The sequence below is a fragment of the Pavona decussata genome, unplaced genomic scaffold, assembly GCF_977016875.1.
Source record: "Pavona decussata unplaced genomic scaffold, jaPavDecu1.1 SCAFFOLD_53, whole genome shotgun sequence".
NCBI classification, from domain to species: Eukaryota; Metazoa; Cnidaria; class Anthozoa; order Scleractinia; family Agariciidae; genus Pavona; species Pavona decussata.
In genome coordinates, this window is record NW_028145475.1 from 4,705,227 (window position 1) to 4,721,889 (window position 16,663).

General features: G+C 37.4%; 2 protein-coding genes across 2 annotated transcripts in view; both read right to left on the minus strand.

The window, feature by feature from the left end:
* Positions 1 to 11,364, minus strand: part of LOC146480629 (collagen triple helix repeat-containing protein 1-like) — a 28,737-nt gene extending 17,373 nt beyond the window's left edge. Inside the window, exons 1-2 of the mRNA XM_085109865.1 lie at positions 11,253 to 11,364; positions 11,098 to 11,135 (exon numbers count right to left, since the gene is read on the minus strand). The gene's annotated coding sequence lies outside the window, so the exon portion shown is untranslated. The remainder of the gene's footprint in view (positions 1 to 11,097; positions 11,136 to 11,252) is intronic.
* Positions 1 to 16,663, minus strand: part of LOC146480627 (collagen triple helix repeat-containing protein 1-like) — a 77,489-nt gene that overhangs the window by 31,753 nt on the left and 29,073 nt on the right. The window lies entirely within an intron of this gene.

Sequence of the window (16,663 nt, forward strand, 5' to 3'; positions counted from 1 at the left end):
CCTTTTAACAAATGCATGTGACAGCAGTTACGCGAAATGACCAAGAAGGATTGTTATATTATTAGATGTAATAGTCCTTTCTGGTTATGCTTTGCATATGTGGTTTTCACTAGCATAAGAGGAACATAATCATAATAGGAAGCATAACAAAAAGGGAAATTTTGGATTTTTTAAGCTTTTATACTTATGCTTATATGCCCGCTTTGACAATGACATAGCGATGTTATGCATATACTTTTGCATATTTCGCTAGTGAAACGAACCAGGCTTTAATATAATTAGCAACCATTCGCAGCCATGCTTAATGAAAGACTCAAAAGCAAAACCCTTTCAAAAAGCGCCGCTCATCATGATCTTTACTGTAACGCTCAAGTCGACGATGAGTAGAACTTTTTAAATTTAGTTAAGGCACTTCCCGGCTAAGAATCAAATGACAAAAGCTTTCTCATTTTTGTGACGTGCATTAATTTCTAAGGGAAATCATTTTCCTAATAAAACTAAGGGAACGAACGTTTAGATTTATAGCTTATGCATCATTTGAACTTTCCATTGATGCCACTGATTTATGCAGAAAGTTACGTAATATATTGTAACTAAGTTTGAACATTAGCCGTCAATATTTGTTGTTCGGTATTTGTTGATCATGTAAACGGTATAGGAATTGCCAGTAAATACTACATGTGACGTTGTTCGATATTTGTTGATCATGTAAATGGTATATAGGAATTGCCAGAATGACGTTTTCGAAATGTTTTGTTCTATGAGAGGGTATCGGTGTTATTTCCCAACGGAATCATGACTTATTGTTCCACTACAATATGGGATAAAGTTACTTGAGTTTTGTTTAAATTATTACACTAGAGCTGAAAATACGAGTAGAACCAAGGACGCCGTAATCTGGATTCCAAATTATTGGAATCCGGAATCCAGAGGCTTGGAATCCGGAATCCAGTGAATCCAGAGGGTTGGGATCCGGAATCCAGAGGCATGGAATCCGGAATCCAATACCTCTGTGGATTCCGTTACATGGGGCGACTCCTTTCAAATGTCCTTGATTTTGCAGCGATGGAAAACTGGCTTTGATCCCAATTACTCACAGAAATGAAATGACCCAAAAATGGTTCGACATACAGTGAAATGATGACCTCAGCGACGCGGTAGTCTCCAGCTTTCTGTTGCCCGTAAAAACGAGTTCATTTGACTGACTTCTCTCGTATTGGTTCATAGCAACAAACATTGCCTCATTGTTTGAGCTGCCGAAACGATGAATATTTCAAGTTTTTCTTGACGGCCTGACAAATGTTGTGCTTCCTTGAGTCACACATTCATTCGCAAATAACAAATTATCATTAAAAATAATTTTTAGGACTTTCAGTAAAAAGTATTTGTAATCTGTTGTTTGGACAAATAGTGAAGCCACAATTTTCTCATTGGACCAGATACTACAACATTGTTTATTTGCAATGTTTACTTTCATTGAAATTCCATAAAACCTCACGAAATTCACGACTTGATTCTACGAAATCCTTTCCAGAAAATAGTATTCGGTACATTATTAATGGATGGAAATTTAAAGGAGCAAGAAGCAAATTACGGCAGATTAAAAAGCTTTAAAAGTATTCTTTGTAACTCAATTAATTTACTTTTATCGTGAGTGTGTATATATAGTTTGTATCATTCTCTCGGTCCACGTGGAAACGAAAAGTTCTTCAAACGACGAACTCGACATATTTCAAAATGCTTCAAACAGGAAAATCAAGAGCATTGCTATCTTTCTTTTTTTTCCATTCCGTGGTGGGCGAATCACTTTTTCGTTTATTGTAACTGTATTTTGCATTTCATTACCTTTCATTTGTCAAGAAAGAAACTGATAGATCGTTTGTTTTGTTTGAACACTCACGACGAAACAACTGGAAAGTAAAAATTAGCATAAATTAGGCATTCTACATCTATACATATCTACAAATAATCGGAAGCGAATTACCTAATTTGCTCTTGGTAAAATCCGAAGGGATATCAAACCGACTATAAGAAAGTAATTTGGGAGACAATGCAAAAACAAATTATTTAAGGAGGCGACGGACAAGATATTTGAAACAGAAATAAATTTAAAGCATGGAGCTAGAGTTAAACTAAAACCGACAAACGAAAACAATTGCGTGCATCACTGCGCTCAACTGAACGCTGTTTCCACATACCCCTGATAAGGTTTCTGCGCCATTCTTCGTCCGAGCTGTTCCACGTTAAGATGCGTGTGACAAGTGGGTTTATAAATTGCCTGTAAGATTCTGCCCAATGACACAGTGTTTCCTTGTTATCACTGACAAGTAAAATTTCACTTGAGAATTGCGCGCACGATGAGATCCCGGGCTTTCAGTTGAACGCCGATTTACACCAAGCCCTTTCCCACGTTTCTCAAGAATAATTATTTTCGAACGCATTGTGTTCAAAGTTTTAGAATGTGCCTTGTCAACCTCGTCAAGTTTGTGCTCCCAAACTCGATCCCAGGGCTTTTTTTTTTTTCGTGGAATCGAGGTTAGTTTTGCTCATTGTGAATTTCGCCAGTGTGTAGACATATTTCCCTTTTAAGACATTTTATTAGATTTAAAACTCACAGCCCCAAGATCAATTTACACCTGTTACAGACAGACATGAATGAGTCCGAAGTCAGTTTGAAGCTGTAAAAACTTAAAATCCGCTGAGGTGTCAAAATGCTTTACCAAAGAAGGTTATTTTTGGTATCTTGTTTCTGGCAAAAACCAGTTCCCTAAACTCACTCTGATTGGTAGACATGACAAAAGGCTGTTTGTTGACTAAACGTTGACTTAATTTTAGTGCTATTATCAACAGTTAGCGTGCGTTTCCTGATTTGTATTTTTACGTTTCTCGATCCAACCTTGTACTATTAGCTCTCTTTTTCAGGCAATGAATGTGAATGTATGTTAACCCTTCTAAATTGAAAATACGATTTTTTCCAGATCTTCACACGGTAAATTACTTCTGAAGAGATTAACTGACAACATATCGATAACATGATCGAAAAATTTATTTTGAAAAGATTTGGTCCGGAACGGATTTTAACCGGTAAACAGTGTAGGCCTCTTGTACGAAAATGTTTCCTGTATCTCAGTATTACAGGCAGAAATATTTTCTCCCAATCGAACTGTAATTCGCAATATTTGACGGCTTTTACTTTATAACTTTAAAAAGAGAACTTTGGACGCTGCGAGAAGAATCAATAATATGTTAAATCAATATCAATCAAATGACTGAAAAAATCGTTATTTATATCAGAAAGGTAAAGGAGTCACTGTGGTGTAACAGTTTATTTCTACAGTTAGTTTTGTTAAATTTCACAGAATTAGTGTTGCACTAACAGGCTTCTTTTAAAATAGCATCTCTGATAATTTAACAGCAGAGCTAATGACTATAAATATTTCTCAGAGAAGTTGAATTTCGAAAATGTTCTTTCGTTTTCATACGAAGATCTAAGTAAGTAAAGGTGTTTCTATTAGGCAGCTTTGTACTCATCAACAAAATAAAGAGATTTGAGATAATATCGAAATAGGGGATATGTTTAACGGAAATGAGGGTCAATTGTTCAAAAGTATATTACTCGCCACCAAAGGAATTTAAGTTTAATGAATTAATGAAAGTTTATAATTTAAACGGGATTTGAAAGCACTGGTGCACGACTCCAACATCCTGTTTTCTGTTCGCTATTTTTGATCTAGGTATTTCAACCAATTTTGCGTCTTGTAAACTTAGAACTGTCGGGCTAAGCGCGCTTTGGAGCATTTGATAGCCGTGATTATGAGTTCTGTGGCTTGTTTGTTTTGTCTTGCTGTTTGATCGCTTTATTTGAATCTGACCTCTTGATTGCTAAGGGGCACTCAACGACAATATTTAAGTTAAACAGTGAAATGTTATTTGTATATGTAATCTAAACTCGCCTAAAGGCTCGAGAAATTATTAGAATTTTGACAAAACACAAGTGAAATTATTTCCTAATTTCACGTGTATGCCATTTGATCACCTTTTTATAACATGGGTGACAAATTACGCTCACAATCGTGGTCGGTTCCGTCTTGTCTACACACGCAGGCAAAAAACCGCTCGATTTCTTTATCCAACTACTCAGGACGATCCCTCTCAGGGTTTTCTCAGGGCAATTTTCATCACACCAGTTCTCAAAAACACTCACCAAGTTAATTGTGCTCTTTCACGTATTTCGGTTTTTGGTAGCGTCTTTTAATGCCGTAACTTCTTTCATCCGTAACATCTTTAAACCTGGACGCCATCTTGGCACTGAAACGTTGCCATAGCAATTTTGTAATTTCACATGTGAACGCTGAAATTTCGCGCCAAAATTAAGGAGTAATTTGTCACCCATGATATTAATCATCGTATTTGCCTCTCCGAAAACAAAACGGTTTGTCTTCTCAGCATTGCGAAAGTTTATGAACTCAGTTTTACTACAAAAGATAGCGCAAGTTTTTCGTCGTAGTTTAATTCAAATTTCCGAGACAGTCGCAGTGCCTTTGGACGATAGGATGTGAATTCAAGTTTTAAATCGCATCGTAAATGTTTCAAATGGAAATCATGACATCCTTCCTTCAAGCTTTTGGCTTATAGTTTTTGAAATCAGTTGAAACTAGTCAATGCAGTTGTTCAAATAAAGTAGGCCGAAAAAACGTACACAGAAAACAAATGTTTAAGTGCGGAAAGGCCGCGGAGAAGGCAACAATGGAGTATATATGTTGAGAAATAAATCGAAAAATCTTAGATCTGGACAAAGGATGACTATATATGAAACTGAAAGTGTGTTAATTCCTGATTCTTCGTTATCATTACCGCGCCTAAACGGACGATTTCTTCCCAACAACAACAACAACAACAACATTAACTTTATTTTTACAAACTAAAAAAAAAGGCCTTTGTAGCCCGCAGTTAGCAGAGCTATTCTAGGCGGGCTGCTTAAACTGACAATATATAGTCACTAAGCTCTCACACACACACACACCCACACACACACAATTAAATAAATAAATGTGCAAATAAATAAGAATAAATAATAGATAATAGTAGTGATAATGAAGGTTAATATATATATTTAGGCAAGCCTAAAAGACGAGCTCCAATTTTTTCCATAGCATTTCTAAAAATCTGCTCAGTGTATGAACGTAATAACCTTACCAGTTCCTCATCCTTTCTGCAGTTATATTTTTAGTGCATATGCAGCAAACTGCCCAGACAATAACAATGCAATGCAGAGGGAAATTTTTTTTTGAATGCTGATTTTTTATACAATGGAGGGCAATTTTAGTTGATTTTTCTTTCCCCGAGGACAAAATTACTTACTCCTGATTGGTCGAGCGGCGAAAATACTCGCTCCTCATAGGCTATACACGACGGTTCTAGAACGCAAAGGTACACAGAAATTTCCATGTTCCTTTACGGTTCTAGAATGCAAAGGTACGTGGAAATTTCCATGTTCCTTTACGGTTCTAGAATGCAAAGGTACACTGAAATTTTCATGTATCTTTACGGTTCTGCAAAGAAAAGGTACACGGAAATTTCCATGTACCTTTACGGTTCTACAATGCAAAGGTATGTGGAAATTTCCATGTTCCTTTACGATTCTAGAATGTAAAGGTACACAGAAAAATTTCCAGGTACCTTTACGGTTCTCAAATGCAAAAGTACGTGGAAATTTCCATGTACCTTTATGGTTCTACAAGGCAAAGGTACACGGAAATTTCCAGGTTCCTTTACGGTTCTGCAAGGCAAAGGTACACGGAAATTTCCATGTACCTTTACGGTTCTACAAGGCAAAGGTACACGGAAATTTCCATGTACCTTTACGGTTCTACAAGGCAAAGGTACACGGAAGTTTACATGTACCTTTACGGTTCTACAAGGCAAAGGTACACGGGAATTTCCATGTACCTTTACGGTTCTAGAATGCAAAGGTACACCGAAATTTCCAGGTACCTTTACGGTACTTTAATGCAAAGGTATGTGGAAATTTCATGTTCCTTTACGGTTCTAGAATGCAAAGGTACACCGAAATTTTCATGTATCTTTACGGTTCTGCAAAGAAAAGGTACACGGAAATTTCCATGTACCTTTACGGTTCTACAATGCAAAGGTATGTGGAAATTTCCATGTTCCTTTACGATTCTAGAATGTAAAGGTACACAGAAAAATTTCCAGGTACCTTTACGGTTCTCAAATGCAAAAGTACGTGGAAATTTCCATGTACCTTTATGGTTCTACAAGGCAAAGGTACACGGAAATTTCCAGGTTCCTTTACGGTTCTGCAAGGCAAAGGTACACGGAAATTTCCATGTACCTTTACGGTTCTACAAGGCAAAGGTACACGGAAATTTCCATGTACCTTTACGGTTCTGCAAGGCAAAGATACACGGAAATTTCCATGTACCTTTACGGTTCTACAAGGCAAAGGTACACGGGAATTTCCATGTACCTTTACGGTTCTAGAATGCAAAGGTACATGGAAATTCTACAATGCAAAGGTACACGGAAACTTCCATGTAACTTTACGGTTCTAGAATGCAAAGGTACACGGAAATTTTCATGTACCTTTACGGTTCTTTAATGCAAAGGTACACCGAAATTTCCAGGTACCTTTACGGTTCTTTAATGCAAAGGTACATGGAAATTCTACAATGCAAAGGTACACGGAAACTTCCATGTAACTTTACGGTTCTAGAATGCAAAGGTACACGGAAATTTCCATGTACCTTTACGGTTCTACAATGCAAAGGTACATGGAAATTCTACAATGCAAAGGTACACGGAAATTTCCATGTACCTTTACGGTTCTACAAGGCAAAGGTACACGGAAATTTTTGAAAGCTTTGCGGTTCTAGAATGCAAAGGCATATGGAAATTTCCATGTACGTTTGTGGTTTTGCAATACATGGAAATTTCAAAGTGCCTCCTGGCCACAGAATATAAAGCTAAAAATATATATATTCAAGTAAACAGTGGTACTTTTGTTGAATATACTTTATTTTGTTAATAAGCATCTTGAAATTGAGTGATATAAGATTAAATTATGCTATATAACAATATCAAATGTCGTACATCCTACTGATAAGCGTCCATCGAACTTTCGTCCCCGATGTGTCTCGAGAATTTTCGATGTACTTCCACCTCATAACTTTTAACAGCAATAACAACAACAACAACAACAACACAACGTTCCGTAATTGTCGAACAGGAACAAATTACTTTTTTGGATGGAATCACTGCATTTACTCCAGTGACATATGAAGAAAGGAATCACAAGAAGAAGTTTCCTTTACTTCTAAATCAAGGTTCAAGATTAGATGAAATTACCTCATACGCGATGCTCAGTGATCAGTTTAAACATATGATCATCTAAATTTGTATTGTATAAGAATAAGAGGGAATTAAAAGAACGAAATTATTAGACCTGTGCTCCATCAGTTAAGATTATAAATACCTACAATGGTTTCAACTGAGAAAGGCCCGGCGCTGCAAAAGGTATGATAGAAAAAAATGTAATGTTGCCTTAGAAGCCGTTTTGAGTCGGTGCTAATCACCTAGTCTGTGTTCTCGTTTAATCATCTGGCTTCAATTCCTTTGGCCTTCCTTATACGATCTTATAATTCGGACATAGAGCACGTGTGGAATAGCAACCTGTATCGTTGATCCTAACGAGAAATCAACAAACAAATAGCGTTACATTTGATGAAAGTTCAGAGTGAGCACAGTATGACGAAATGCTCTATATTCTGCAGAGATCCTTCATAGGGAGCGAAAAGTCGGAAATGGCTCGATGTTCGCCTCCGCTCGAGTGTGATTGCGTCTGCGGTGTTGAGAAAGACAAGTGGGTTTCTTACGGGGTCACACAAATTTTTGTGCGAGTAAATTTAGCTAAACGCAATTATCCGGGTCAAATAGTTTACTGTGAACTAGAATCTATAATTCCGTAAGAAATAGGTTTGAATAAAATTAATCACTTACCAGCCAAACGGGTTAGCTTCTATTCATGTCTACGCCAACTATATTCTTTGAAGAAAGGAAGTCACCACTGTATGTTGTCCCAGCGCAACTCGTTTTTTCGGGCGCAATTCTCTCAACTGTATTCTTAGTTCACCACAGTCTCGTCAGGAATGTTTCGGTAACAAAAACCGTCACTCTGTTTTTTTTTTATAAGAACGTCTAATTTTGGAGCTGAGGCTGAAGGTTCTTATATTTTTTTGCGGTTTGAGGCTGCAAAGGTTCTTAAGATGTTCTGAACTTCCATGGTATACACTACATGCATTTCAGTAAACTCATGCGGACGTGACCAGGAATCATGCATATGATTATGATTATGACAAACCGAGATGTGTGTCACCATTGTTAATGATATCAGTATTTTGGTGTTAAATTTACATTTGGCTGACCTTGATTTTATCTGATACAGATAAGCAAAATAAAAACGGTCTTAATCGACTCTCATCCTGAGGAATGTTCTTAATACGTTCTTAAAAGTTTGGTTAATCTCAAGCCTCGACGTTCTTATAAAAAAGGCTCTTATAAAAAAAACAGTGTAATATGTCATGATTACGCTTTTCAATAGAGGTCTTTGTTATTTTAGATTGACTAAGACCACAATGCGCCCTCTGCTATTGGGTGTCTAGAAAACTCAGACCTAGAAAACTCAGACCCCCCAATTCTGGAAAACTCAGACCCCCTTTAAACTAAAAATCGCAGAAGAAAAAAAGGTTCATTGCGGTGAAATATTATACGCTATATTTGTACAGTGTCTGCACTTTATTATTGTAAGAGAAAGATAACAACACTGTTTCCTGACCTCAGACCTAGAAAACGCAGACCCCCTTCAAACTAGAAATCGCAGAAGAAAAAAAAAGGTTGAAAATTGCAATACATTTTCATTGCGGTGAAATATTATACGCTATATTTGTACAGTGTCTGCCTTTTATTTTTGCAAGAGAAAGATAACAACACTGTTTCCTGTTTCGTCTCATGACACGAATTCGCTCTTTATGAGAATAAATCGACTGATTTACATTTGTTAATTTCTAAAAAAATGAAATATTTTATACTTAAAAAATCACGACTCGTGTCAAATAGTCTACAGCGACAATCACCTCACCTGACAAAAAAACTCAGACCCCCCAATTCTGGAAAACTTTGACCCCCAGAAAAATAAATAAACATTTTCCGAGTTTTGTTGTTTGAAGGGGGTCTGAGTTTTCTAGGTCTGAGTTTTCCAGAATTGGGTGGTCTGAGGTTTCTTGTCAAGTGAGGTGATTGTCGCTGTACTCAATTTGACACGAGCCGTGATTTTTCTAGTATAAAATACTTATAAAATATTTTAGAAATTTACAAATGCCAATCAGTCGATTTATTCTCATAAAGAACGAATTCGTGTCATGAGACGAAACAGGGACCAGTGTTGTTATCTTTAACTGTTATCTTGCAATAATAAAGTGCAGACACTGTACAATATAGCGTATAATATTTCACGGCAATGAAAATGTATTCCAATTTTCAACCTTTTTTTCTTCTGCGATTTCTAGTTTGAAGGGAGTCTGAGTTTTCTAGGTCTGAGGTCTGAGTTTTCTAGTTCTGAGTTTTCTAGACACCCCTCTGCTATTTCCGTTGGAAATGCCTGCTCGGACAGACAGCACGAAAACGTTATTTCAGTGAATATTTCAAAGCTGAAGCTAATCTATTTCCACTCCCGAACGACGGTGGACGAAGCTAAGAGTGAATTAGAGATACTTGCCCTGACATAGCTGTTGAACTATCTTGAATGAAAAAGAAAAAACCCGTGGGTTGGTTCAAGATGACCATGTCCGAGCAAGATGGAACATAATATTCAGAGATCAATAGCGACACCAATTGCGGTAGATACGCTCTACCTTCTTCACGGTAGGAAAACTACATTATTTCTCTGGATAAGTTTAACACAGTTCGTAATACGGAGTTATGTTGTATCATTACGTTATGGATCATAACATTCCTTTCGGTCTCGCAAGCAATTAACTAAGTAAATACAAATGTGAATATGATATATTGTCTACGCAAAAATAACCTTAAGATACATGCAGGTACCTGTCCTGAATGGTTACCGTATAAGTTTAGAGGTGTCTCGCGTCCAAGCGATGTAGCGCGTCCGGTTTAAACTAGCTATAGGTACATAAACCCCTGTATCAACTAAAGCTTATAGAGCTGGCTATCAAACCATACCAAAAGAATTAAGATAAAATAAATTGTTGAATTTTTAGCGCTGTTTTCTCGAATCAATGTTTCCACTTGAAGGGGACTCTTTAAAGAGCTAAAACTCAAAAGGGAATTTGTTCGTTTAACTTCGATTTTGGACACTAGCTAGTTTAACATATAAACAACAAAAACGTTTCTGCGAATTTTTTAGTTCGAAATATTTTTTTCTCCGAGAGCGATTTTTGTTCAATCATTCCACATTTTTTCAATCTTAATTCGTAAATGTTCTGTAACTTTTCAAACGCAGACACGTTTGCTTTGGGTTCGGAAAGGTGATTCGGACGCTCGCATTTAGAGGTCGTGAAAAGTTGGACAATTCATTTTATTTCACAATTCTCGGTATAGTTTCTATAGCCAGCTCTATAAGCTTTAATTTGATATAGGGGTTTAGGTATCTACAGTTTAAACCGGACGTACTACATCGCTTGGGCGCGAGAAATCTCTAAAGGCCGGTAACCTTAATGTGCAATGGTGTAGAAGAGGCTTGTAATATTGCCATATTTTCCCATTACTTTAAATGTTATTTCGTACGTGTTTATCTATTCGACCACAACACGAAATATTATAGGGCACTATTTTTTTCCTTGCTGTTTTAAAAACGGGTCGGTTTGCAATTCACAGGAAACGGACGGTTGGTGCGGGAATTACCTTCCCATAAAAAAAACTTCAGATTACCTTAGCATTCAAAAAGAAAACTTTATGTGTGTCCGAAGTGTCGAGACTACGTTAGCAGTGAAGTTTTCCCTAAAACTTTGCACTTTTGGTTTAAATCATAACTAGTGTAATTACAGGTAAAAAGATACTTACAAGTTTGTAGACCGAAGTGCAAGTGAAAATTGGTATGCCTTGAAAGAAGAAAACAGAAAACAACTGTTAGATTTTCAGCAACAGATTTGCGGAATATATCTTCTGAGATGTCCAAGAAATTACCAACAAATAATTACGAAAGATCAGTTCCATACCTTAAGAGTTCCCAGTGAAGGATGAGTCGTGGACGGAGGCGTTAGAACTTAAATTGTACCGAGGAGGAATCAAACGCCACTGTGTCAATCAATGTTTAGGCGGGGCTAGAAAGAACACAAGAAAGAATACCTCCCTCTTTGTTTGATGTGTTTTTTTTCCCTTTTGGATGTTTGATCTAATCTCGTACCTAGATCTCCCACGGTCAGGCGGAAGGGAGATCTGGTAAAGTTCGATTTGAGGCCCGGAATACGGGCCTGCCCATCATCCTTTGTCCACCGTGCTGAATGGCCGCCGGCTCGTAACTGTGATCATTCCTGGTGAGATTTTTGCTTTCGAAGGTGCTCTTCGGAACGTTCTTCGATCCAGAGGACAACAAAACTCGAAACTTAAGTCAGAACGAAAAAAAACATTAGGAGAGATTGCAATCAACAAGCGCGGTAAATCACTTTTTTACTAGGATTAGTTCCTACCCTTTGTGACCATCTTTGTAATGAAAACTGTTCCGAGAACAAATCCATCGTAATTGTGCTTTCTCCACATAAGATCAACGTGTGATCAATCGATCGACGATCAATTAAAAAGACTTAACTCAACCGGAGTAAGTTGTACCAGTTTTGCCTTGCCTTACATGTAAATGGTAACTGTAGATTCAATTGATGTAGGTAATTCCCGCACCAACCGCACGTTTCCTGTGAATTGCAAACCGACCCGTTTTTAAAACCGCAAGGGAAAAAAATTAGTGCCCTATAATATTTCGAGTTGTAGTCGAGCAGATAAACACGTACGAAATAACATTTAAAGTAACGGGAAAATATGGCAATATTACAAGCCTCTTCTACACCATTGCACATTAAGGCTACTGGCTTTTAGAGATTTCTCTCGCCCAAGCAATGTAGTTCGTTCGGTTTAAACTGTAGATACCTAAACCCCTATATCAAATTAAAGCTTATTGAGCTGTCTATAGAAACTATACCGAGAATTTTGAAATAAAATGAATTGTCTAATTTTTCACGACCTCTAAATGCGAGCATCCGAATCACCTTTCCGAACCCAAAGCAAACGTGTCTGCGTTTGAAAAGTTACAGAACATTTACGAATTAAGATTGAAAAAATGTGGAATGATTGAACAAAAATCGCTCTCGGAGAAAAAAATATTTCGAACTAAAAAATTCGCAGAAACTTTTTTGTTGTTTATATGTTAAACTAGCTAGTGTCCAAAATCGAAGTTAAACGAACAAATTCCCTTTTGAGTTTTAGCTCTTTAAAGTGTCCCCTTCAAGTGAAAGCATTGATTCGAGAAAACAGCGCTAAAAATTCAACAATTTATTTTATTTTAATTCTTTTGGTATGGTTTGATAGCCAGCTCTATAAGCTTTAGTTGATACAGGGGTTTATGTACCTATAGCTAGTTTAAACCGGACGCGCTACATCGCTTGGACGCGAGACACCTCTAAACTTATACGGTAACCATTCAGGACAGGTACCTGCATGTATCTTAAGGCTATTTTTGCGTAGACAATATATCATATTCACATTTGTATTTACTTAGTTAATTGCTTGCGAGACCGAAAGGAATGTTATGATCCATAACGTAGTGATACAACATAACTCCGTATTACGAACTGTGTTAAACTTATCCAGAGAAATAATGTAGTTTTCCTACCGTGAAGAAGGTAGAGCGTATCTACCGCAATTGGTGTCGCTATTGATCTCTGAATATTATGTTCCATCTTGCTCGGACATGGTCATCTTGAACCAACCCACGGGTTTTTTCTTTTTCATTTAAGATAGTTCAACAGCTATGTCAGGGCAAGTATCTCTAATTCACTCTCTTAGCTTCATCTACCGTCGTTCACGAGTGGAAATAGATTAGCTTCAGCTTTGAAATATTCACTGAAATATCATTTTCGTGCTGTCTGTCCGAGCAGGCATTTCCAACGGAAATAGCAGAGGGCGCATTGTGGTCTTAGTCAATCTAAAATAACAAAGACCTCTATTGAAAAGCGTAATCATGGCATATTACTCTCTGTTTTTTTTTATAAGAACCTTTTTAATAAGAACGTCGAGGCTGAGATTAACCAAACTTTTAAGAACGTATTTTAAAAGAACGTTCCCCAGGATGAGAGTCAATTAAGACCATTTTTATTTTGCTAATCTGTATCAGATAAAATCAAAGTAGCAAATGTAAATTTAACACCAAAATACGAAAGGGCATGTTTTGTATGACATATCATTAACAATGGTGACACACATCTCGGTTTGTCATAATCACTTTCATATGCATGTTTCCTGGTCACGTCCTGGTCACTTGTCTTTATCAACACCGCAGACGCCATCGCACTTGAGCGGAGGCGAACATCGAGCCATTTCCGACTTTTCGCTCCCTGTGAAGGAGCTCTGCGGAATATAGAGCATTTCGTCATACTGTGCTCACTCTGAACTTTCATCAAATGTAACGCTATTTGTTTGTTGATTTCTCGTTAGGATCAACGATACAGGCCGCTGTTCCACACGTGCTCTATGTCCGAATTATAAGATCGTATAAGGAAGGCCAAAGGAACTGAAGCCAGATGATTAAACGAGAACACAGACCAGGTGGTTAGCACCGACTCAAAACGGCTTCTAAGGCAACATTACATTTTTTTCTATCATACTTTTTCCAGCGCCGGGCCTTTCTCAGTTGAAACCATCGTAGGTATTTATAATCTTGACTGATGGAGCACAGGTCTAATAATTTCGTTCTTTTAATTCGCTCTTATTCTTATACAATACATTAAATGTTTAAACTGATAACTGAGCATCACGTATGAGGTAATTTCATCTAATCTTGAACCTTGATTTAGAAGTAAAGGAAACTTCTTCAGAATGTGATTCCTTTCTTCATATGTCACTGGAGTAAATGCAGTGATTCCATCCAAAAAAGTAATTTGTTCCTGTTCGACAATTACGGAACGTTGTGTTGTTGTTGTTGTTGTTGTTGTTATTGCTGTTAAAAGTTATGAGGTGGAAGTACATCGAAAATTCTCGAGACACATCGGGGACGAAAGTTCGATGGACGCTTATCAGTAGGATGTACGACATTTGATATTGTTATATAGTATAATTTAATCTTATATCACTCAATTTCAAGATGCTTATTAACAAAATAAAGTATATTCAACAAAAGTACCACTGTTTACTTGAATATATATATTTTTAGCTTTATATTCTGTGGCCGGGAGGCACTTTGAAATTTCCATATATTGCATAACCGCAAACGTACATGGAAATTTCCATATGCCTTTGCATTCTAGAACCGCAAAGCTTTTCATTCTAGAACCGTAAAGGTATTTGGAAATTTCCGTGTACCTTTGCATTGTAGAACCGTATAGGTACATGGAAATTTCCACGTGCCTTTGCATTGTAGAACCGTAAAGGAACATGGAAATTTCCGTGTACCTTTGCCTTTTAGAACCGTATAGGTACATGGAAATTTCCACGTGCTTTTGTATTGCAGAACCGTAAAGGTACATGGAAATTCCCATGTACCTTTGCCTTATAGAACCGTAAAGGTACATGGAAATTTCCGTGTACCTTTGCATTGTAGAACCGTAAAGATACGTGGAAATTTCCGTGTACCTTTGCCTTGAAGAACCGTAAAGGAACATGGAAATTTCCGTGTACCTTTACATTCTAGAATCGTAAAGGTACATGACAATTTCCATGCACCTTTAACTATAAAATCCACCACTTACTGTATAACCTGGAATAGAACGGGCGAAAAGTTAAGCATTTTGAAATAAATTTCGTTTCAGTGTATTAAATTGGAAGGAAAATGATAACATGATCTAATATTTACCGGATGAAGTGAAAACATGGCAAAATAATAAACATTTTTGTTAAATATTTCCACCTTTAAAAACTTGAAAATACTTGAAAATACTTGAAACTGAGGAGATGAATGTTGACTTGCGCTACATTGACCTTTCTAGCTTATATTTGTATTTTAACTGACTAGCCTTCTCTTTAACCTGTTATTTTTCCCCTTAGGCTAACGCAATTTATGTATGTCTGGCTTAGTTATAGCGGAGCTCCACGCGCCGGAGGCGCGGGTGCGGAGCCCCATAGCTAAGAAAATTTGGAAAACCCATGAATGCGGAAAAGTTTGGTTTGGTTATGACGTCACTTTTGTCCGTCCGTACACCGTACGTCCGTCCGTCCGTACGCAATCCCACAATGCTAATGCGCCCGTGTTTGTTTGGCGGGAAGTTGCATGGCGAGATAGTTTGGCAAGGTGCGTTCAGAACAGAAATGCTAAAGAACAAAAAACACAAAGACAATTTATACGTATTTGTTAGATATGTTGACAAACGTGGAAAGAAGAGAAAGAGAGAGAAAAAGAAAACAAACAAGATGCCCCTCTAATGGCATTACACGGAATGCTTAATGTAGCCCCAATTATTCCCCATTGTATGTTTCGCAGATATTTAAAAAATATCCTCCCTTGGCCATTGAAATAATTGTCTGAATGGTTTTATTCAGATATATTGCGTGATACTTATCGTTGTGTTACTAGGAATCATACCAGAAATAACTATGCAATGACGTCATGACCCCGCTGAACTGGTCTGGCCTCCTCTAGCTCTAATCCTTCGCGTTGATCATTCGATCTGTTTTTTAAAGCGGATTTTCTTTGCTGTGAACTCTCCCAATTTCCGTCGTTTCAACTGTCGAGTACTACCTAGAAGTTATTATTTCGATTTACTGCTTGAAAAAGGTTGGTTTTCTCTCTGAAAACGGCAGATCCGGAGTCGTAAATTCAGACATGTGGCCGCCATTGAACGAAAACAACTTTTCCAAATGATGATTTGCTTTGACGTCACACAAGTAGAGATGAGTGGGTCCCCTCCCTCGTGATATACGCGCAGATAATGGAGTTTGATTGGGCCGCTTTTGTTCAAAACAATCAAAACAATAGATTCCTTCTGGGAGAGGGAAGAATTTAATCTAGTTTTAATGAATAAATCAAATGATGATTTGACGTCACACAGAAGTGATGAGTGGGTCCCCTCTCTCGTGATATGTGCATGAAAAATAGATTTTGATTGGGCCGCTTCTGTTGAAGACAATCAGAACAAAATATCCTTACTAGGGGAGGACAGAGCTTAATGCATAAACAAGATGCCAGCTATACTGGCATTACGCGTGATGCTGGGGCTGATTCATTTATTCCAACTGTATGTTTTGCAGATTTATAAAACAATTCTTGCTAATGGAATAGTTTGAGTCACGAAGATCGCGTTACGTTGTTTCCCTTGTGTGATGCTACTCAGGATTTCAAAGGAAATTGCGTGAATTCCATTGCGATAACGTAAGCTTTCCAATGACCTCTTTTCTGTCCGCAATCGTGGTCTAAGACTGTCAAAGAAAG